At 39.9% G+C, this 22,271-nt stretch overlaps 1 protein-coding gene across 2 annotated transcripts in view; it reads left to right on the top strand.

Annotated features, from left to right (window-relative positions):
• nrip1b (nuclear receptor interacting protein 1b) overlaps positions 1–22,271 on the top strand; it is a 238,871-nt gene that overhangs the window by 185,562 nt on the left and 31,038 nt on the right. The window contains exon 1 of one of the 2 annotated variants that reach the window (XM_033979064.1): positions 13,083–13,381. The exons of the other annotated variant lie outside the window; for it this stretch is intronic. The gene's annotated coding sequence lies outside the window, so the exon portion shown is untranslated. Of the gene's footprint in view, positions 1–13,082; positions 13,382–22,271 lie in introns of those variants that run through there. 2 annotated transcript variants of the gene reach the window in all.

Below are 22,271 nucleotides of genomic sequence, written 5' to 3'. Positions count from 1 at the left end.
GGACAATGTCAGAACAGGCTGAGGCGCATGGGACCAGTGCAAAGGTGACATACAAAGACATACAAATACTTTACAATGAGTGATTTGGTTTGTAGAAAGTGCCAGTATAAACTAACAAAACTACGGTAGGCTGAAAGAAACGGAAGTATGAGATTGCTGTATTACTTCTGCTTATAATAAAATATAAATATATAAAAGGGTACTTGAAGTGAAGGCATTTTTTTTTGTGTCATCACTTTATTTATTTATTTATTCATCACTTTAAATGACTTTCTAAATAATAAAATTCCACTCAACTGTGGAGAGATATATTTTCTATACATTCCGCACAGTTTTAGAATGAAGTTGTGTTTCATTTTTGGTACTTTGACAAAATGCAGTCAAATGTTTTGCTGTGTGACTGTAACACTTGAGTCACTTGAGTCAAAAACAGTTCATAAAGGTGTTGGCATAAAGGGAAGCATGTTTACATAATTTAATAAAATGACACCTTTATCTCTACATTAAATCTATAAACGATAGAAGCAGTTTAATGCTGTAATTCAAAGGTCTTACAGTGTGACATGAAAAATCACATTTAAAAAGACAGTTACACAAAAACCAGAGGCGCTTATGTTGCATTTATGCACCAGAAAGAGCTCTGGGGTTAAGGGTTTAAGATACAGGTTAAAATGTGTAACCATAATGTTGTTAGTTTTGTAAAATTCAACTTTAAACATGCTCTCATTTGATGTTCTGCGGCGTGACAGCTGTATTTCCTGAGAAAAATACATACAATTCTCATTTCAAATTGAAAAATATATTCCTTACAATGGAGACTGTTAATATAGACAGATAATTATGAAACCAGCACTACAAATATATTAAGTCATTTATTCAAATAGTTTTAACATTGCAAATTTATAGAGAGTGTCCAGCTGGGTGACAGAAGAGGTCACACCGAAGGGCATGTTAAATTGACTAAAATGAAAAGAGTTACACAGAAAGTGATGTAATGCTTGTGAAAGGGCTCCTTACAATTGTTGTTGAATGGATTGATGTTTTTGAAAATAAATTTTGGATTTTGCTACAAAGGCGTGTCACACGGCAGGACAAAAGAAAATGTATTACCTCCTCCCAAACATCAAGTACAAAAATAATAAAAAAATAGCTTTTTGTTAAATAAAAGTGCCACTGCGGAGTACAGTTATTTTGGTGCAAATTGTTCATTTAACAGTTGAGCCCTGTTCTTTTTTCTTTTTACAATGTGCTTTTGGCTGCTGGTTCTTGCTATGCCACATTATCTGCTCAATCAAATCAAGTCTGAAACATTAATTATGCATAAGTCTTTTATACTTTCACTTTTACTTGACAAAAGTTAGGATGCCAATTGGCGTCATCGGTACCTCCAACTTCCATAATCCACACCGCACTTTCATGTATAGGCAAAGTGGGAAAAGTGTCTTGCCCAAAACATAAACAGTGTGCAGGGATTGAGCTGCCAACCTTTGGGCCAATCGGGCAAGCGTGCAAACATGCTAACCGTTGATCAGCCAGTTAGACAAAATTGTATTAGCATCTTATCTGAATATAGCTGCCTTCCTCTTCAGTGTCACGTGATGTTGCTGTGACGTGTCTGACCAGCTGAATTAAACAAATTTTGGTGCAGTAGGACGACAGTGCCATTTGCAGTCCTACTCCTTCAGAACTGTATCCCAGGTGTGAGAGAGTTGTTACACCCCCTCATCCCAATTTACAATCTGACCGGCACGTTTCCGGATCTGGATGGCATCCCTGATCCAACGATGTTTGTTGCTCTGTGCGCCTATGACCTTAGCGTTGTCCCAATTCCTCAGATGGTTTTCCTTCTGGCAGTGATCTGATATTGCGGGCTTAAGTTGGTCTTGGTGGGCTTGTCACTTAGTAGCTTGGGTATGTGTTTTGGTTGTTTCTGACCAGACACGTAGTGTGGCAGAATGCAGCCGAAACAAGGCATGAAATAAGACAAATAGAGGTCTGTACATAAAAATCTAATCAATACAGAAGACGTAATTAACCTGATCAGTCAAACTACACTAACTACCGGTACATTAAACTCATTTTGTTTTGTTTTGTTTGGCAAATATAGAGTTGCGAAATGATTTACAAGTGAATCAAATCTCAATTTCAGTGGTATTAGCAAATAACAATTGTAAATTTCAGTCCCAATCAGACAGACTGACAATATTTTCAGAAGTGTTAAGCCCTTATATGTGTAGCAAAAATATTTTCTAATGAACCATACCAGCAGTGTCTTTCCTGTCATCCCATCCCTTAGTGTACTGTTATTCTTGCAAATGGCCCATACTTAGTGTAGGAGCGGGTTAGCTGAGCTGTAAACCACAAGGTGAAAGAGTAACAGGATCACCTAAACATAAGTAATAAAACCTCATACAAGACGACAGCATGTCAGTGGTACGACAGTGGCAAAACTCCTGTTACATGTGTAAGCTGAGAGAGGAGCAGATCTGATCTCTCAAAGTATCATGTCACTCACGCAGCCAGAGCAGGGTCAATCGGCAAAAACATGGTGGACAAGAGCATAAACGTGTCACCATCTCTTATGAGCGTGCTAAATACAAACATAGCGTGTCGAGTTGGCAGCAATTCCACTCAAATCCCCTGGCAGTTTTTTTTGTTTTTTGTTTTTTCACATAGAAGCCCCGCCCCTTTGCCATCTGATATTCAAATACAGGGTGAAATGAGGAAGAGCTCCTCCCAGACCACCCGCAGGACCGCTAGGGATTAGTCAAAGAGCACCAACTAGGTCAACAAGATGCAGTCAACCCGGGCCCATTTACAGAAGAGAGGATGGGGAGGGGGGGGGGGGGGGGGCGCACCCATACACCCACACAGGAGATGGCCTAGTCTGCATTCCTATTCACGCACACACACACAAAACGCTCAGACACGCTAGACACGGTTACGCGATGACCTGTTTTTTCCCCCACTCATATTTTTGACAGCTATCCAAAAACAACTCCAAAATTCCTCTTGATTTTTTTTTTTTTTTTGTGTGTGGCGCGAGTGGGAATGGGTTAAGCATCAAATACAGGGACGGGCGTAAGGAGATGTAAGGATTCCCAGTGCTGTCAGGATAGCGCACAATTGATTCCCAAGCATTTGTAGGGCATAAGCAAAACATAAATTACCGTGGCCTCCTTTTCATCAGTTTTTAGGTGCAATGTAAAGTAGTCCCAGGAGTTCAGGTCAGGTCATAGAGGGACTATATTGAATAACAGTCACACCTTAACAAAACAACTCCAGGCGGGGTGGTGTTAGCGACTTGTCTTCGCCTTTTTTCGGGAGCAGGGGTGTTTATGAAGTCTATTCTTCAGTGTAGGTGGAAAGGGAATTAGATACCATTGCTATTGTGGTGCTAACGTTGTGATATCCCCCCGGTGCTGCGAGAAGCGTGGGCCATTCAGTTGGAAACTCAAGCCGAGAAAGATGAACCAAGTCACAACTGACATACCTGGACACACAGACTGTCCCAGCCAAAAATCCCACCATGACCTCAGAGAAAGCTAGGGTTTCGTCCTGGAGGGGGGCACTTTTATTTGGGCAGATACTAAGAACTCGGATTGGTTGCATGTGAGTTGCATTTAAAGCCATGGATCTCTCTCATGAGCAGGTGCTTTGTTAGGTGAGATTGTTGTGTGTGTATAAATGGAATAAAGGACTCTTATCACTGTAGATGGATGTACACTTTCAACATCAGAGACTTTCGGATCCAACTCATGATTTTAAATGGTTTCATGTTTTTTTTTTTCAGGTTAATCTCACCTGTATTAATTGTGAGAGAGAACGTACAGATCACAGCTTGGTTAAATAAGCCAGGCACATTACACCATAAAAAAGTTATATTTGGTAAATTAGCTTGGATTAAAAATATTTATCTTGACTTGAGTAGTTTTGTTTATGTGACTTGAAAATAAATGCCACAACTGACATATCTGGACACGCAGACTGACCCGGCTAAAAATCCCACCATGACCTCAGAGAAAGCTAGGGTTTCTGTCCTGGAGGGGGAACTTTTATTTCTAAGAACTCAGATTGGAACTCATGTGAATTATAGTTGGATGAGCCAATTATAAAAATGTGATCTACATTTTGACTTAATTTCACAACATGAATCTTGATTTAGTCTGTTGAATTTTGTCTTAGCTAAGTAATGTATTTCTGTCATCTGTAAATGCTATAAATACATCCCACAGAATCCAAAAGTACCTATGTTGGCCTACTGAAAACACTGGCCATCATCAGTCCTATTGACTAAAGCAGGGGTCAGCGACCTTTAACCCCCAAAGAGCCATTTGGACCTGGGTTTCCACGAAAAAAACAAAAACACTGGCAGCTGCAAATACTTTTTGACTTCTAAAATGAAGATAACACTGTCTATATTGTTGTTATTGTTTTTATTTTTACCTTTATGCTTTGTATAAACAACTATACTTTGCTGCTTATGAAATCCATGAAGTGCCACAGAGACTTCTGCTCCTGAACCTTCACACAGTGTCTGCAGATTGAGGCTGTACGAAGTCACTTTCATCTTCATGCAGGACTGTAAGCTGTTGTCTGTGAGGCGTGAGCGGTGTTTGTTTTGTTTTGGCAGGTATAACGGCTGCCACGAGAGTGGCGCTTATTTTGAGCGATGAAAAATAATAAAATATAATTTTATATTAATATTGCAAAATCACAATAATCTTCCAATTTAAACTACAATTTAAAAGATAACTACAATTAAATACTTACAATGTATTTCCCCAAGCCACTCGGAGCCGCAGTATGAGGATGAAAGAGCCACATGAGGCTCCAGAGCCGCGGGTTGCCGACCCCTGTGGTACATGTGTCACTAATGGAAAGATCTTGGCAAGAACGACTTTAGGGCTGATGTAGTCATTGGTTTAGATTAGTTCTGGAATAGTTCATCTTGTGGTAGTCAGAAATCCAAATATTAGAAGTTATAGTACTTGAGTATGGAAAGCCACTGCACCATATATCTGTTTAAATGTGTAAAACATGCATGTCTTTCCATTCCAATAAGATTCATTTGAGAGGTTTTTTTTTTTTGCTTGCCTGCTGACATTTAAAGATCCTATATTACACAAAACTGACTCTTGTGAGCTTTAAGCCATGTTATAATGTTGTTATCTCCTCAGAAACATAACTTGAGTTGAGTTTTGTTTCATTCACACATTAGAGTAATCCTTTATTATTAGTCTGTCTACATCTCCAGAGCTCAAAATGCTCTGCTCCACCTTGTGATGTCATGAAGCGTTAGTTTTCAAGTTAACAGCTAACTTTTACCCTTTGTTCAGTAGAGATTGGCAATTCTATGTCTGAAATCATCCAAATGATCCTAGTGAAGGTGTGTGGAGTTTAAAAACATATTGGAGCACTTCCTGTATTACCACATGACATCACAAGGTGGAACAGAGTGTTTTCGGTTTCAGAGAGGAAAAACTCAGCCTAAATATGTAGGATTTGTGTGTTAAAAATGTGTGAATGAAACAAAACACAACTCAAGGCATGTTTGTGATGAGGAAACAACATTATAACAATAGCATATATAATAGTATAGTGTATAATATATAATAATAAGTTAGGTATAAGTAAATAACAAACAAGTGAGCGTTGGTAAAAAGGAAAAACTGGGAGTAGATTGTTCGCAATAATTGTCAGAATAAGCTCACTTCAAAGTTCAAATCTGAAGACGTAAAGGCCTATATGCATATTTCAAGTTTGGTTTGAGCCGTCTCCACAATAACTCATTCTCCCCAGTCCCATAATGTCTTGTAAAGCTACTCCTTGTGACATTGTCTGCCTGATGAGAAAATAATGTGGCTCTGGAGAAAAGGTGATCATTCTGCATCAGTAATGTGCTTCACCTTTCGTCAGCGGTGACTTTCAGAGCTCTCCCTCCTCTCTCCTGCGTACTATTATCCATCTTGTCTATCACACGCACCTCCATCTCCTCTGACACTCCTCAAGGACAAAAGTGGAATATTTACCGAGCCTATACGCGGACGGGCTGTTTAGCATGTCTGCCGTAATCTAGTCATAATCACTCCTCCTGTGTTTGTTTTGAACGGAGGTCAGGAAATTTCGACGCCAATAAAGAAGACAGTTCCAGTGGTTAATGTGTAATCCACTCATCACAAGGTCAGGAAGAACGCTACTTATTGTTTAACTGTTTTTGTACAGGAACGGCTCGTGACCTTGGGGAGATGACTTTGAAACTTGGGGGAAGATTTATCCACTTATCACGTTGTTTGTTTTGCCGCATTAAATACACAGCCCTGGTAAGTAGACAAACTGTGTAGGAATCTAAATGAGGCGATGGGCAGCATTTGCGCTACATTCACGACTGGCCAAGATGAGATGTGGGCAGATTGTTTGCATTTAAAGACATGGATCTCTCTTATGAGCGGGTACTTTGTTAGGGCTCAATCAGTTTTGGACGGTGTGTGTACAAAATGCGATGCAGGACTTTAACACCGCAGATGGGTGTAAACTTTGAAGATCAGGGAACTTGGAAAGCATTAAGGTTTGGGACAATGCTGCAACGAGATAAACACTGGTGTCTTTATGGGCATGATCATTGCTGCCTTGGGTAAAGAATTTGTATTTCCCAGACATAGAGTGAAAATATAAATGGAGATAGCTATCCTGCTACATCCACATAGGAAGTGATCATGGGTGCACTCCAGTTCACTTTACATAGGAAAAGTGTCGCCCTTTTCTCTGTAACTGCTGCTGTCAGAGTCGTCATTTAGGTCTCAAAATGTTTGTAATAACCTGCTCTACATGATCCTGGTATTTTTATTTCACCATTGGGCCATAAATCAAGACATGAACATTAATTACAGACAAATCAGGCACCTTGTTTCCCCGAGGTCACTTGATTGACAGCGTTTCTAAGCATCCGCCCCGGGCTAAACCAGCGGTCTGGGCAGAAAGGGGCGTTACTTTCAACAGCCTCGCTCCTGATTGGCTCTTTGTTGCTATGATACTCGCAGTCGGAATACCACATATGGAACTTGGCTTCAAATTTACCTCTAAAACCGCTAGCCTCGATGAGCTTCATTTGACTGAAGCCAAACACTGTGGGTGACGTCACACTCACTCAGTCCACTTCTTTACTATGATCCCAGATAATAAAATCACTCATAATTTTAAGTTCAGTTCTGTTCAGGTTAATGTTTTCATTCTTGAATATTCATGAACATGATGTCACTTGTATTAATTAATTAATGCGAGAGAACCAACAGATCACATATATGACATAGTTAAATAAACCAAGCAGACCAGACAAGTTATCTCTACATTAGCTAAATTGGCTTGAATTCAGAATATAAGATAAGATATGCCTCTATTAGTCCCACAGTGGGGAAATTCCAGTATTGCACCGCATAGTTAGAGAACAGAAGGAAAATGGTACATGCAATAAAACAAGATAATAGATAAATAGCTTAAAATAATTTTAAAAAATAGGCTTAAAAATAAACAAAAAATAGACTGTAATATAACATCTTCGTAAAGTGACTTGAGTATTGCACATAGGTGTGGTTGAATGACACATGTTCAGTGTTAACAGTGTTCATTGTACATATTTATCTTGTAGTTTTGTTTTTGTTACTTGAAAAATGGTAGTTGGGTAGTGCATTAACCTGGTTATACAAATGTTTTTATTCAAGACTAAATACTGGTCGTCCACTTACAGAATTTGTGTGAGGCCTGCAAGCATTTTTTTTTTATTTTTATTAAGAATAATAAAGAACCCGCAGTACAGTCAAATTTAAAAATCTATTGCCTCTGCTGTGTGAATACCATTATTTCCATTAATGTTCTTTGTCTGCCAAAGATCTGGATTAAATTAGCATTTTAGATTTGCATTTTAGATTTATGTGTTTAAATGTATTTTGGTATGTAATAAAGTGGATTGTTTTCAACGTTTACATTTTAAATATTTGGATCCTCTGCTTATGTTTATACATAAGCAGAGGATCTATTTTTGTTGTTTGGAAAGGAAATAAGGTTACTTAATTAACTCTAGTCTTTGTGATTCAAGTACAGTATATTTCCATGTAGCTTTCTGCTGCGTCACATGATTTTGTAATGCCACAGTTGTATACGTGGGGAATGTCACAATCCTGCCTCACTTATTCCAGTTCAAAGGTGACAGTATGGTGTGACTTCCACTGGGCCCTCCCTCTAAACGCACCTGCCCTCTCCCTGCCCCTGTCCGACACCCTGCCACCCAGCAACCACCAACCTTAAGTGACCCTGCCGATGACTTTTTGGGGGTCAGAGTTCAAAGGTCGAAGGTTAATGTCTGCTGACTCCGCGGCTCCCTCCCTCAGAGACAATCAGGCGTCAGAACCTGAAGTCTTAACTGTTTGTACAGCCACATGTGCAACCTTTACCTATATGTTTTAAATGAGTCTTAGAAATACCGAGTGTCAGAGGCTTTTGCAATGAAGGAGGTCAAATAAAGTAGAAAAGAACAAATCCAATCTGTATATGCCATTCAAAGATATGTATGATAATGTGTTCTAGTAACCGTTGTGTGAACTCTGTCTGATATGAAAAGTGAGCTCTAGTTGAATAGGCTGTATAACTCCATTGTTATAGCCTTATGCTGTGTAAATGTTAAGTTTGCATTCACTGTAGTTCAGCCCAGCATCTAGTGAAGTTTGGCCTGACAAAGCAAGTGGACTCAACTAGTGGTAAAAGTGGAACAAAGTGGAACAAAATGGACCATGCAGACATTATAAAAGCTTACGGATATATATGTCTATAAAAGTGTATGATTTTGTTATCCTACTTTGTATGTAAATATGACAAATTTGTACTATTTGTGTGATACTAGTGAAAGTGGGACATTCTCAAAATAAGTGGGACAAGAGACAGCGCTGTGCAAGACAAAATAAGGGAAAGCTGGGCACCCTGTTTTTTTACACAAAACTAAAATACAAAACACTTCGGCCTTTAAATGTGGCTGCTAGAAATAAACATAGTATTTCTCTCTTCTTGTTTTCGTAGCGGTGGTTTTTCTACAGTTCCTTTTTCCCAAACGGCAAATAAACGTTTTACATGCCGTTCTAAACCATATTGTGCAACTTGGTTCAAACCAGGTTAAATCTTGGTGTTTAGTGTGAACAGTAAAGCTGCTCTGATTACAGTACTTTGTCACAGCAGTGTAGTAGGCAATACTTTATGGAACTGTGTTAACAAGATTGTAAATGGCCTACATCCTATTAACTTTTAAGACAGTTGTTAACATTTCTGTGTTTCCTTTTCGAACAGCTGGTTAACATCTGCAGCATTGCTATATCACTCAGATCCAGACAGAAAGCAGTATATAGCAAGCATAAATAACTTCTAATGAAAATGTTTCTAAAAGTGGGTTTTGTTAGCCACAATCTGTCCCTGCACACGGGGTCAAAGGTCACAGCTCTGAAGCACTTTTCTGTGAAAAGTTCCAGGGGTCAGAGTTGAGCGGTTTCTGTTTGGGCGGGTGTGTGTGAGGAGAGGTGGGGGCAGGGCGCTGTATCTCCATTTATGCAGCGGTCCAGGGCAGAGGTCGGAGTTGAAAGGTCGCAGGGGTGATAGGTTACAAGGTGAGATGCCTTTCAAATGACTAAGCTGGTTTGCTCGTCCAAATCTGCGGGAGAAAGACAGAGGGTGAATTTGTGGCGCAATCAAAGAACAACAATAAAGTAGTGACATTAAGTTTTTATGAACAGCACTTTGGAGGGGACTTTGATCAGACTTTTAACAGCTCTTGTACTCAAAATGCAAATGGAAGGTAACACCTATTGTGAACAACAGCCCTGTAAAAGAAAACTATCCAATTTAGCTGACTGACACGTTGAGTGCAGCCTGTGTTTATACTACCGCCTATGAAGTGAATTACTGTTTAAACACCACAGCAGGGTTACAGCAGGTTAGCAGCACTGTATCCAAGCGCCCTATAACACAGTGTGATGTGATACCACACGGGGAGGAGGGGGATGAGCCGTTCACAAACCTCCCCCGCACTCCCACATGTGAAAAGTGAAACACGGAGAGGGCCACTCCAAAAGTAGGTTATGTTGTTGTGTTCCAGTTCATGAGAATGCTGATGTTCCCCAGGTCCTTAGAGACATTTTGTTCAAGGCCATGTTAAGATATCAGCCCGCTGGCCAACCAAGCAGATAGCAACGATACCGGAGGCTTGATGTATTAAAGAACACTGACTTTATATTTAAATAAAGACATAGAAAGTGGTTGTGTACACAAGTTACAGGCTTAGACAAACTTTATTGATCCATAAGGGAAATTACTTGGACACCATACATTTTAGTAATTCCTTTAGTACTTGTAATATCAATATCTATTGTTAGTGCATTCAAGTGTATCAAATGTAAGATTTGAGTTTGCCCGAGTCTGGATAACTGGCAATTGTTTCAATCTTGAATGCCATCCAAAAAACATGAGCCTGGAAGGGAAAAGACACAAGGAAAGATGCAGGAGTTGGGGAATGGGTAGTTAATAGTCTTGTGTCGGGTTGATACCAATTCCAAAACCACAATGATGATAAAAACACTCTTAAGACAATAGAATCTCATTTTCAACATTAAATTGTAATACTTTCTTTTACCATGTGGCCTTATATCTGTGTAATCCCTCAGTCATCCAAGTAGGTTCCATGGTGGTCCATGGTGTATACTACTCTATGTGTGTATTGTGGTCTTATATAATTAGTCAACTGAAACTTGATTAAACTAAACTAAAAATCCCTAGACTAGTGTTGAACTTGATTTTGATAGTAAGGAATAGACTCGATACTTAATACTGATTTTAAGGCCACTGTGACACTCTTTATTTTGACACTAGAATGTGATTTTCAACATTAAATAATAGTTCTTTCTTTTATATTACAATGTGGTTTTATGTCTGCGGAACCTACCTGGACGACTGAGGGACTGCATAGTGGTCCATGGGTGTATACTGGTCTATGTGTCTTATACTTGTTCTGATACAGCTCAAGATTATTCTAAAACTATTTAGGAAAGGTTTATTTCTGTCCTGTGAATGTGACTTTTTTAGTATCAATACTTGTTCAGTTGTGTATCGAGTTTCAATATTAGTTTTAGTATTGTTTAGTATCTGATTTTGGATACTTTTGGCCTACCTAGTTATCACAAGTGTATTTAACTGTACACATTTTTAAAAATATATTTTTATTGATATATTTTTCACAATATATCCATACAAGTTTTACAGATCACTATTTTTTCCTTTACATTTTTCTTATTACCAAACCCACCATCTTAATACTAAATGTCAACAATTCAAATAAAGTAAAATAGAATTAAAAAAAAGGCAAAGAGACAGAGGAAGAGAAAAGAAGAGAAGAACAAAGTAGAGTTTTCAGTGGTTTGCAGTATTCCATAAAGGAACCCAATTTCTGTTCAAATTCTCCTTCACTGCTCTTAGTTGCAATATTTATCTTTTGCAATTTAAGAAATCCTAAGACATCACAAAACCACTGGGATTTTAAAGGAACTCCAGCAGATTTGCACAGAACAAAAATATTGCGCCTAGTTAGACGTGCTGTAAAAGCTAGTATTTTGGAATAAGCAGAACTGTACACATATTGAGTGTAATTTGCAGTAACAAAACAACATTAACAAATTACAAAGACACAGACCAACTGTATTAAACCAGAAGATAAATTGTTACTTAATAGCTCTAGTTGTTCATGTTTTCTCACCACATAATTATAACTTTCAAAGAATATTTCCTGCACAAATGACGACAAACTGCCAGAACTAATCTTTTACAGGTGACTTATGAAACTTTGCTGTTAATGACTGATGCACTTCTTCACACTTTGCTGTCACCCTTTCACACCTGAAGCTGTTTCCATGGTGCGTTCAAGGGCACCTCTGTTGCATTTATGTTGTTCATTTTCCCCACTTGGTCAGTGAGCACAGGGCAGTCGTAAATCTCTAGCTCACTGGCAGATATATTCTTTTAACTCTGGGATTTTGGAGCAGGGCCAGGAGTACGCTAATGATTTGTTTAGAGATGCTGACTAAAAGGTTGTGTGGCTACTCCTTATTTAATTCTTCATTTTACTGAAAGGCCATTTTTATTGACCCGCTTTTGTTAATAGGACATCACTTATATGACTGGGATGGGGATCAAATTACAGCCAATTGCATGTTTAAATTTACTATGTGAGGGTAGTGGTACAAGGTTGTTTGCTTGGTGCTGTCGTTTTGCATCATTTCAGTCGAATGCTGATTCAGGATTGCAGATTTGGTCACTTATGTAGACACTTTGTTCTGTAGTTTGATACAAGTGTGTGTGGTGGGTGATCATTAGGTGTGTGTGTGTGTGTGTGTGTGTGTGTGTGTGTGTGTGTGTGTGTGTGTCTAAATGCCTTGACCTATTTGTAAAAATCTGTATCCTTGAACTTTATCCGAGGACTTTAACATTTTGTACTTAGAGTTCCCGTCACAAAATGATATGGTGATCATTCTACTATTTTGTTTCTTCTCAAAGTTCAACTTCACACGACATTTCCCAGAAGGTAAATGTTTTAACTGGTTATGCCAATTTGAGGGCCTTGGAATAGGTCAGAGAAGTAGTAGTATTTGTAAATAGGTCTATATATATATCAACATTCATATTGAAAGTGATTGGCTACTTAAAGTTCGGTCTACTCTAGACATAACCAAAACAAGTGAATGAATTAAAAATGTCGGCCACAGAGTGGGATGGGGATGTAGCCTATATTTCTCATTGGCCCTTTAACCCTTCTGTTAGCCCATAGGCCTACTGCTGATGCAGTCTGACCTAGATGCGCAGCCCGCAGCCCTGAATAACATCACTAACTAACAGTATTCACCGTGATGTGTTGACAAATATAAAAAATAGACTGGACTAATATTACCACTTACCAGTAGTGCTATATGATGATGACATATGTCGTGTGGTGCGCTGCGTGCGTGCGCTCCGCGTGCCCGTGCCGTGGGTGAGCCTGCTTCTTTAAGGGTGGTGTCAGCGCAGGCAGAGGAGGAGGAGTGTGGCTGTCTCCACTCACTTCTCTACAGCTAGGGGACTCCGACAATAAACAATCCCCTGACTACACGCTACACGCTCTCCCGACGCACACACGGCAGAGCCTTCCTTTTTCAAACAACAACACGTTTTTAGGACTAAACGTTTTGTGTTTTATACTCTGACCCGCCATTTTCCCCTCCGTAAAAGTGTCAAGACAGATGCGACGCTTGTCTTTGGGATTTGCCTGTGCCGAATACTAACGATGCGCCTCTCCGGCTGACTGTGCGGTGGACAAACGCAGGTAAGGAAACGCACTGTCACAGCCGCACATTTGAACACAGCGGGGCTTAAAACACTGGATTTCGGGTCGCGGTGTCGAGGTCTAGGTTGGGAATCAGCGGGCTATTGGGAGGGTTGTTTGTGTGACGCGAGGCGAGCCGAGGCGCATATGGATAGCGCTGAAAACGCTGCATAAAGAAGTGGGGAATGGACCTGGCTGCGTGCGTGCGGTGACACAGGCTTCTGTATTAGCTCAGCGAGTGCTTACTGGCATTTGCCTATCTCTACGGCTTCATTATGACTAACGCTTTAGGCACAGTAAAGTAGAACACGCAGTGCAAAGTCAACATATTATTCAGACGCCAAATTCTCCTCCTATTGGCTTCAGCTTACTGTAGCGCCACTGTCACACTGACTGTATGGAGTGAATGGGGTGCTCCTTTTGGTTCATTCATAGCCTCACCAGATCACCCCATCCCCATGACACGTAGCCTTGTCTTTACCTCTACCACCACCAGCAGCAGCAGCATCGTTATGAGAGTTTCCGTAGAATGGCTTTTACGCACAGGCTTACTGATACGAGTCAAAATGCACACGGTGTGATATTTTGGTACGAAGCACTTTTAGCACCACTAAAGGCTACCACTTCACAGTTGTAGTGTTATGTAAAACAGTACTAGCAAGGCCTGGCACAGTATGCTCAATTTGCTTCACAAAACAACATGCAAGAGCCAGCAGTGACAGAACATAGGCCATTGAGTCATATTGTGCTTATATGGAAATCAGCAGCTACAAAATCTACTTAAGCTTATTCAGAATCAGAATCAGAATCAGAATCACTTTTATTGATCCCCGAAGGGAAATTCTCTTAGTTACAAGATGCCACAACCACGGGATAGAATTTAAGAATAAGAATAAAAAGTCATTTAAATAAGAATAAAATTTGTGCAATAAGAATAAAGTGTCAAGAATAAAATTTGTGCAATAAGAATAAAGTGTCAAGAATAAAATTTGTGCAATAAGAATAAAGTGTCATGCAATAAGAATAAAGTGTCAGTGTTAAACAAAATAAATAAATAGATCATCTCACAAAATCACACACTATTTACATCTATGTACAAAGTGGAATATTGCAGTATTGAAGTGTTTATTCCAATTTTGACATAGAATAAATATGTTGTCTATTCACTTTTTAAAACCTATTTCCCCACTACAAGTATATCAGTTTTGTCAGTAAGTAGGAATACAGTTGTCTTCTTGTTGTCTGCCACATCACTTGTCTAGTTGAGTTAGATATGTTCCCAATGAAACTCGCTGACATTTCTCCCTAAGCCTTTTTGAGTAGCCTTTTGTGCTCCCCCCCTCTCCGATTCCTCCACTGTCTTACTCACTATAGTTCACTGGACTTTGGATCAGTTTAGATGCAAAGGTCAAAGAGTAGAGAGAGTTGGCTGGAAGTTACCGACAAGCAGCAGTCAACCTTTTAATGGGGTCAAATCCAGAGCTTTTAAGGATGGATAAAAAACAGTTTGCCTCTTCTATTGTGTTTAAAGTTTCCCAAATTCGACTTCTTGCACTGTCAGTGTCTGGGGGGCTGTCTTTTTAGCCTCGCCTTTGTTGAGTATTTAAGCTGCTTAATTATTTGACCTGAACTTACACAGGATGTTCAAGGTAGTTCGCACACTGTCCTCTGTTGCCAGATAACAAAACACGGCACATTTTTCCACATTCGTTTTAGATGCATTGCTCTATCTGTACTGTAAGTCAAAGCAGTCTGGTACAGGGAGTCTGTCTGGGGAGCTGCTCTACTGTTGAGCGAAGTGCACTAGGCTGCGAAAGGACCAGGGGAAACATTCAAATATCCCCATGCAAATGATGTGAAGACTGGCCGATACAGTCACAAGGTTGGACTCTGTACTTGACTCCCTGATCCACTCTGGCTTGTCTTTCATAACAACAACTGCTGTCCCATGTGGTCTGTTTGGTCCAGTGCTGGTGGATTCCCCTGCAGTCTTTTAACAGTGTAGTTAGCATGAGGAATTCAGGATCAGTATATCATTGTGGGATGCATATTCTGTAACTTTTTATATTCGTCACAGCCAGTATAGAAATCAAATGGGGCTAAATATTTCCAAATGGTGACACGTTCTTTTGGTTATTCTTGTTTGTAAGCTGTAGCCGTTTTCACTACAGAGTCATAAGATGGCTTGCGTCCAATAATAAGAAAAAACATACCTATTGCCCATGTTTGGTTACTCACTCACTTTATTTTAAGATAGTCTTGTTAAATTGCAAGTGAAGTGGTTTTGTTTTTTCAATTTTGTATGTTTTGTTCCTTGGTCACCTTTTTTTTTTTTTTTTTTTAACATATTTCATGAGTAGACAAAGCACCTTCATTGTTTGATCCTGTATTTATGCTATAATTCACCTTCCATGTAGAACTGTTTAGACATTGTATTCAGTTTATATAACCAAAGTATGCACAGTCCCTTCTTTTTTGGAAATGCCCTCTGTAGCCTGTTTTTGTCCCCATAGCTCCACAGCACACAGCCATCCACTTATCTCAACTAGCAGCCTCACTGACTACTTCCACTGTGCCAGCCTCAAAACCCACTGTTTGTCAATCTGTCACTCACCGTAGCTACAGACAAAATTGAGGGTGGCACCGGGCTTTCTGATCGCCTCGGATAGTTGGCAAAAAAACAAACTAATGTGCAATCTACCAGAACAAGTGTCATGCATTTACTGCAGAGTTTTTGATTTATTATAGACCTGGGTGCTGCCCAGAACTTGTGTTGTTGGCTGCCGAACATTGTTCAAGGGCACTTTGACACTAGATGGAGGAATAGAAGTGCATTTCTCATCTACTTAGAGGCCTGCACTCTGTCAGGCCTGCTCGGGATTCAAACCAGAGACCTTTGCCACCAGCACATTTCTATAATTGTCCGGGCTCTATATAATCTCTGTGTGCAGCATGAAGCCAAATCATTTTATGGCTCATTTTTTATTGTTTGTTGATTCTATGGACACTCTCTAATAAGTCCAAACAACATCTGGCCATGGAACAGTGTTGTAAAGAATTAATGTTATAAACTACAGGGTAAAAGGAGTAATTACTTTGAGATACTACATTGAAATATTTTAGTGGCAATCAGACTAGAAGACCTTCACTAAGGGGGTTATAATGATAAAGATTTAATGCCTGGACATGGACTTTTGTGCTCTGAGATGCTCCAACAAATATACCACAATGCCTTTTTTTCTGAATGCCCCCTTGTGGCTGTAGACGGCACAACCCTATAAGTATGCGATTTAAACAATCCTAACTTGAATCTGAGTGCTAGATCCACACCCGAATCTCTTGACCTAAAAAAATGATGATATTAATGGAAGCGCATGACACAGACGAGCTAAAACAATTGAAACGTTGGCAGAGGTAACATATTTCTGTCGGTATATTTGCTCATATATGTGCTCCATATATGGTCTGAGATGGCTGGTCTGTGAAGTCATAAATAAAGTTTGTTTGAAAAGCTTGGAATACATGTTAAGTGTTTGCGATATACATCCTAAAAAGCCGGGGTCCTGTGTACATTTACAAAAAATACTTAACAATATAGTGAAAAATAAGCTGGAGTGGGTATCGGTTCAGTGATATCGGTTAAGATGATATCCTGGATGTAATAAGACTCTGTATAAGTTCTGTATTTATTCTGTAAAGATAAGCAACAGCTGCATAACACAATTAGATCCCTTGTGTAAGAAGTTAATTATAATGAAATAAGTGACATTTTCAGCCCCTACACTGGTATCAGTTCAAATCGGGTATCGGCAAACGCTTAAAGTCAAAGTATCAATATCAGTATCCAAACTTATAAAGCTGGATCGGTGCAGCACTGATTTCGATTGCCTCATTTGAAGCTCCAGAACATTTTCCCAGTTTGGTCAACCATTTAAAAATGTATGTTTGGCTGATATTTGAACTACTATAGCCCGGATTAAAACACTAGTCTATTCTTGCTGCTCCACACCCCACCATGTCTGTTTCATAATCATATACCACAGACAGACTGCATTATGTGGGATTTGAGTCAATACCAAAACAAATTGCCAGCTTTTATTATTTGACAAAGGGACAATGGATTTGATTAGTACAAATTAGGGATGCACAATTTGGGGAAAAATTAAATTGCGATTCCGATTAGATTTAGGCTGTTTTGGATGTTTAAACGACTTCAGGAGCATTTGAGAGAATACAAACTCATAAACTCATACAGTTATCCCAGCTACTACGGGTAAACTATGAGTGCAATGAGATTTTTCTACAAAGAGACGTCAGTTCAATTCAGTTTTATTTATATAGCACATTTAGCACCCCAAAGTGCTTCATATAAAAAGTCAGCACAATACAAATATACAGATAATACGATACATAAGCAGGAGACGGGCTATTTTGTTGTTTACAGGGGACTTTCTAATACTTAAATGATTTCGGACTAGCCTGGGGTCAAATTTGCTACTTTAAAGTAATTCTAACTGACCATGCCCCCCAACCATGTGACCTGCCCCCACCTGACCACACCCCCCCCCCAACCATTTGAACTGCTCTGTCCTTTGTCCACTACAGCTCCTGATTAGACCCTCCATGTACGTGGGTTAAAATCCTCCCGTTATTAAGGGTGCACTGCAGACTTTGGTTTTATTTATATAGCACATTTAGCTACGCAGAGCACTTCACATAAAAAGCCAACGAAAAAGAAATATACAGATAATAAGATGCATAGGTAGGAGATGGGCTATTTTGTTCTTTGCAGGGGACATTCTAATACTTACATATTGATAAATGCGCAGACGCAAATTGTGATTTTTGATTTGCAATATAGCGTGCATCCAGCAGCTCTATACAAATGAATAATGAGGAGTGTCTTATTTTCACCTACAAACAAGTTGAAATTGAACTCTTACTGTAAATGTTACACCATGCTTTGATATCTGGTGGAGACAAATGCGGTCTTTCTGAAGGCCGATGATAGCTTGGGCAGTTAGGGAGTATTCCCCATGTGCACTGTTCTGGAGATGGGCTTCGGTAAGTGCTACTCTGTAATAGCTGCGCACTATCTCGTTCAGAGACAATCACTCGGGTTCCTGTTGGTGCCTCCGTCGCCAACAGAAGGCAACCAAAGTCAATGGGGCTCATTCTGATGACAAAGCAGGAACCGCTAAATGCGTCTTTACAGCCATCGCTCCTGGGGGCGGTGGGGGGATGATGGAACGCTAGCAAACCCCCGAGACGAATACTGGTCGGAGCTCATCTGTTGAATGGAATGAGTGGTCCTCCCATCTCCTCCTCACCCTCACCTCCAGCCCTCCAGCCCTCTAGCCCTCCACCCCCTGTACACGCCCGCTCGCTTCACCTTGGCCTTGGCCGCAATGACAGGGGCCCTCAATTATCCACAACCGATTGATCGCTGCTGATTGCAATTGCTGTGAATTATTTAGACTTTGCAGAAAATTGCTTCGTGAAATGGGAGGGAAACAGAAAAGATCTTGCGGGACAAATAAATAACCCATGTGGAATGAAGGGCTGCTTGGAAACAACAGATCTATGAAAACTGTGCCTGGAACGGCTACAGCGTTTAGTTTACATAAAGAGTAAATGAGTAATATTTTCAACATTAGAACATAGTATTTGGTTATTGAATTTGCACTACCGTTACTACAAACAAGGCAACGAAGTTAGTAGAAGAATACAAAGTACATTCTTACAGTTTACTTTTTATGTGGTACTTTTTGTGAACTATTTTGCATAGTGTGTACACTTAATCCATATAATTAAAAACGGCATAAGTTACTGTAAGATAATTGCTAAAACTTTAAACTTTAAAGATTGTAAGTTGATTTTGTCCAACCCAACCAGGTTATACACAGCCTCATGGCCAAACCCTCTTGCATTTTTTAGGATCAACCCATTTATCATTTAACTAAAATCACCCAAAACATGGATATTTATATTTTATCCTGCAGTTCGCTTGCACAAAAGAACCTTGTACCCAAACTCTTGTATCCATGTTGTAACCCTGACTTGCTGATATGAGTGAAACTGACTACTCTCGCGCCCAGTCCGCTGTGGCACTCTCCTCTTCTTTTCTTCCCTTTCCTCCTCTCCATCCCTCCTTCTCTGCCCCCAGGCCTCTGAGGTGCAGCTGACACCAATGTGGTTAGAGCCATGCCAGGACGCGGCATCTGTACCCAGATCCCGGGTTTTCCTCCTCTGTGCCATAAACGGGGGCCAATGTCAGAGGCGTGACCGAGTGGAGTGCGTAGCCTTTTCGTAGACAGCCTTGTTTTAAGTGCAACAATGCTGATAGCTTTTCGGGGAATTGTTTAGCAGATACGAAGCTGGAATATAATTAGGTCTATGATAATGCAGACCTTCAATCCAAGGATCAGGGATTTATAGGAGCTTACACTGTCCCACAGACAGGCTCCCGACAAGGCTACACTGCTTTATTTCTATTTACCTACTGTTGTGTTATTGCATATATAGTCATTGTACATATATAAGGGCCACAAAGTCACTGTAGGGCGACTTGATATTAGATAAGAACAATAGCGTTGTTGACATACGAAGGATATTGTCAAGTATATAAATTCAAAAAGAGCAGACAGAGAAATTGCATTGTGAAAGGTTATAAGCACTTTTGAGGTTAATTCGAGATTATCATCCATTTTGTTTGATACTTACACATTTGTACATTGTTTTTGATGAAGTGCCATTACATAATCTGAATATGCCATCATTGGGATATTAAAATCTATATTAAGTGATATTTGCAAGTATTTTGAGTATGTTTACTGTTAATTACCTAAGTCTTCTGTGTGGTTGTAAAGTTCTATATACCTGTCAGAAGTTTGGACACATCCTCTCCATTCAGTGCTTTTTTATTTTTTATTTTCACCACTTTCTACATTTTAGATACATATGGAAGGCATCAAATATATGAAATGCATGTAATTATGTTGCAAAGAAAAAAATATTGAGCAGTTATTTACCTTTTTTTTCTTCGCTGCATAATTTCACATATGTTGCTTCATATATTGGATGTTTAAAATGTAGAAAGTAGTAAAAATAAAGGGAAAAAAAATTTCAAAGAGAGGGTGTGTCCAAACTTTTGACAGACAGTTTAAGTTGACATTGAAGTTTTTCACTTAGCAGCCACACTATTAGGTACACCCATTCAAAAGCTTGTAAACGTAAATGCCAAACAGCTGTAGCCTAGATATAAAATCATAACCCTGCACTATAGCATATGTGTTATATATTTTCTTGGATAGATATTGTGCTCCCCAAAATTGAAATAACACATTTACAGTTGCCCAAAACTTTTCCGTTCTGGTTTCATATCTAGAGTAAAGGTATTAAAGTGCCCCCGGGTTGTCGGCTAGAACATTGAGTCACAAAGTCAAAAGGAGAGTGAGGTGGCTTGTTATTGCTTCCTATTTTAACCAGGTTATGTGGCGGGCCGAGCGAGGTGCTGGGAGGAGAGAAGCAGGGGCCCTAAGTGAAAATGCCACTCATTCCTGAAGAGTCCCTGGTCTCGTCAAGGTTAGCCGCTTGTCTTTGTAAGTTGAGGGATTGATGCATGAGCCTGTCTGGCGCTGAATTCAAAGTCCAAGGCTGTCACAAGCTGTAGCAGTGCCCCCCTCTACCTCTCCTCTCTCTCCTCTCTTTGGGGTTCTGTCCTTCCCAACTTCTTAGCAGCCTGTCCTTTTGGGGACCTTGGGCAGCACCAGGCAAGGACACAGCGTCTGGTGCAGTATGGAGAGGGGGGTGGTTTATATAATGCACAGCTATAAACATGGCAGTAGGATTTGGCAATGGGTTTGTCAAAAGTCTATTCCTTAGTATCAAAATGCAGTTTGAATATTTAGCATCTTGACAGCACCTAGTGTGCACTTTCAGTAGAAGTAGATCCTTTTAGTTACCTCATCAAGGCAATATATAAATACAAAGTTTACGTGAATTGTGATAAAAGATATTAATTGAGATGTTAATTTTCTGGCACATCGCCCACCCCTACATGGTTGTATGACTTCTCTGACACGATGAAGTGTGCTGCCCCCCACAATCCCCCACTCCCCCCAACCCCTCCCACATCTACACAGGCCCGCCCCATACCATCCTTGCAACTTAATTATATCTTTCTCTTTTAAAAGCTTTCGTTTGAAATTAAATTTTCCCAGGCAATTAACTAAAGAGGAGTTTTCAGAATTTATGAATGAATGATGGATATATTGCACAGGATGACAGCGGGAGGAAGGAGCAGAGAGCAGGGTAAGTGAAGGGAGCGGGGTGATGCATATGCACTATACTGTATATGGTCCCAGAGGGCACTTTCACAGGAAAATCTAGCACTTCAAACTCTGCACCTGCTGTATAAAGATCATCAGTGTTCAGAGTGCACTCTTGTGTTGTCAGAGTTTTTTTTGTGTAATCTGGAGCAAATTAACTTAATTTCACAATTCTGAACAGGAAAACTGAAAATCCCACATGTTGGGATTCCCCTGTTTTTTATTCACAAGTTGAAAGTGTCTGTGATATTGTCTGCACAGCCCAAATTGTCCTTTGTTTTCTGCTTTTATTGTGTAACTTTTTGGCTCCTGGTGATGAGCTGAACAGTTGCTGGGCAACAAGGGACCTGTTCTGGTGGCCTTGAGAGTCAAAGCAGTGCACTCTGATGCAGGAATGTCACCCAGTCCCATGGCCATGCCACAGCTGTGATGGTGTTTTAAAGTAGCTTGTTGTATATAGTTCCACATTTTCTGTGAAATGTCTCATGGCTGTGACCTTTCAACTACTTCCTGCTTTATCTGTAATTGAACACAGCAGTGAATCAGTGAACCTTCAGAGA

Source organism: Periophthalmus magnuspinnatus, chromosome 14 (genome assembly GCF_009829125.3).
Source record: "Periophthalmus magnuspinnatus isolate fPerMag1 chromosome 14, fPerMag1.2.pri, whole genome shotgun sequence".
Classification (NCBI taxonomy): domain Eukaryota; kingdom Metazoa; phylum Chordata; class Actinopteri; order Gobiiformes; family Gobiidae; genus Periophthalmus; species Periophthalmus magnuspinnatus.
The sequence above is the reverse complement of the archived record's forward strand: the minus strand, read 5'-3'. Positions and strand labels throughout refer to the sequence as shown.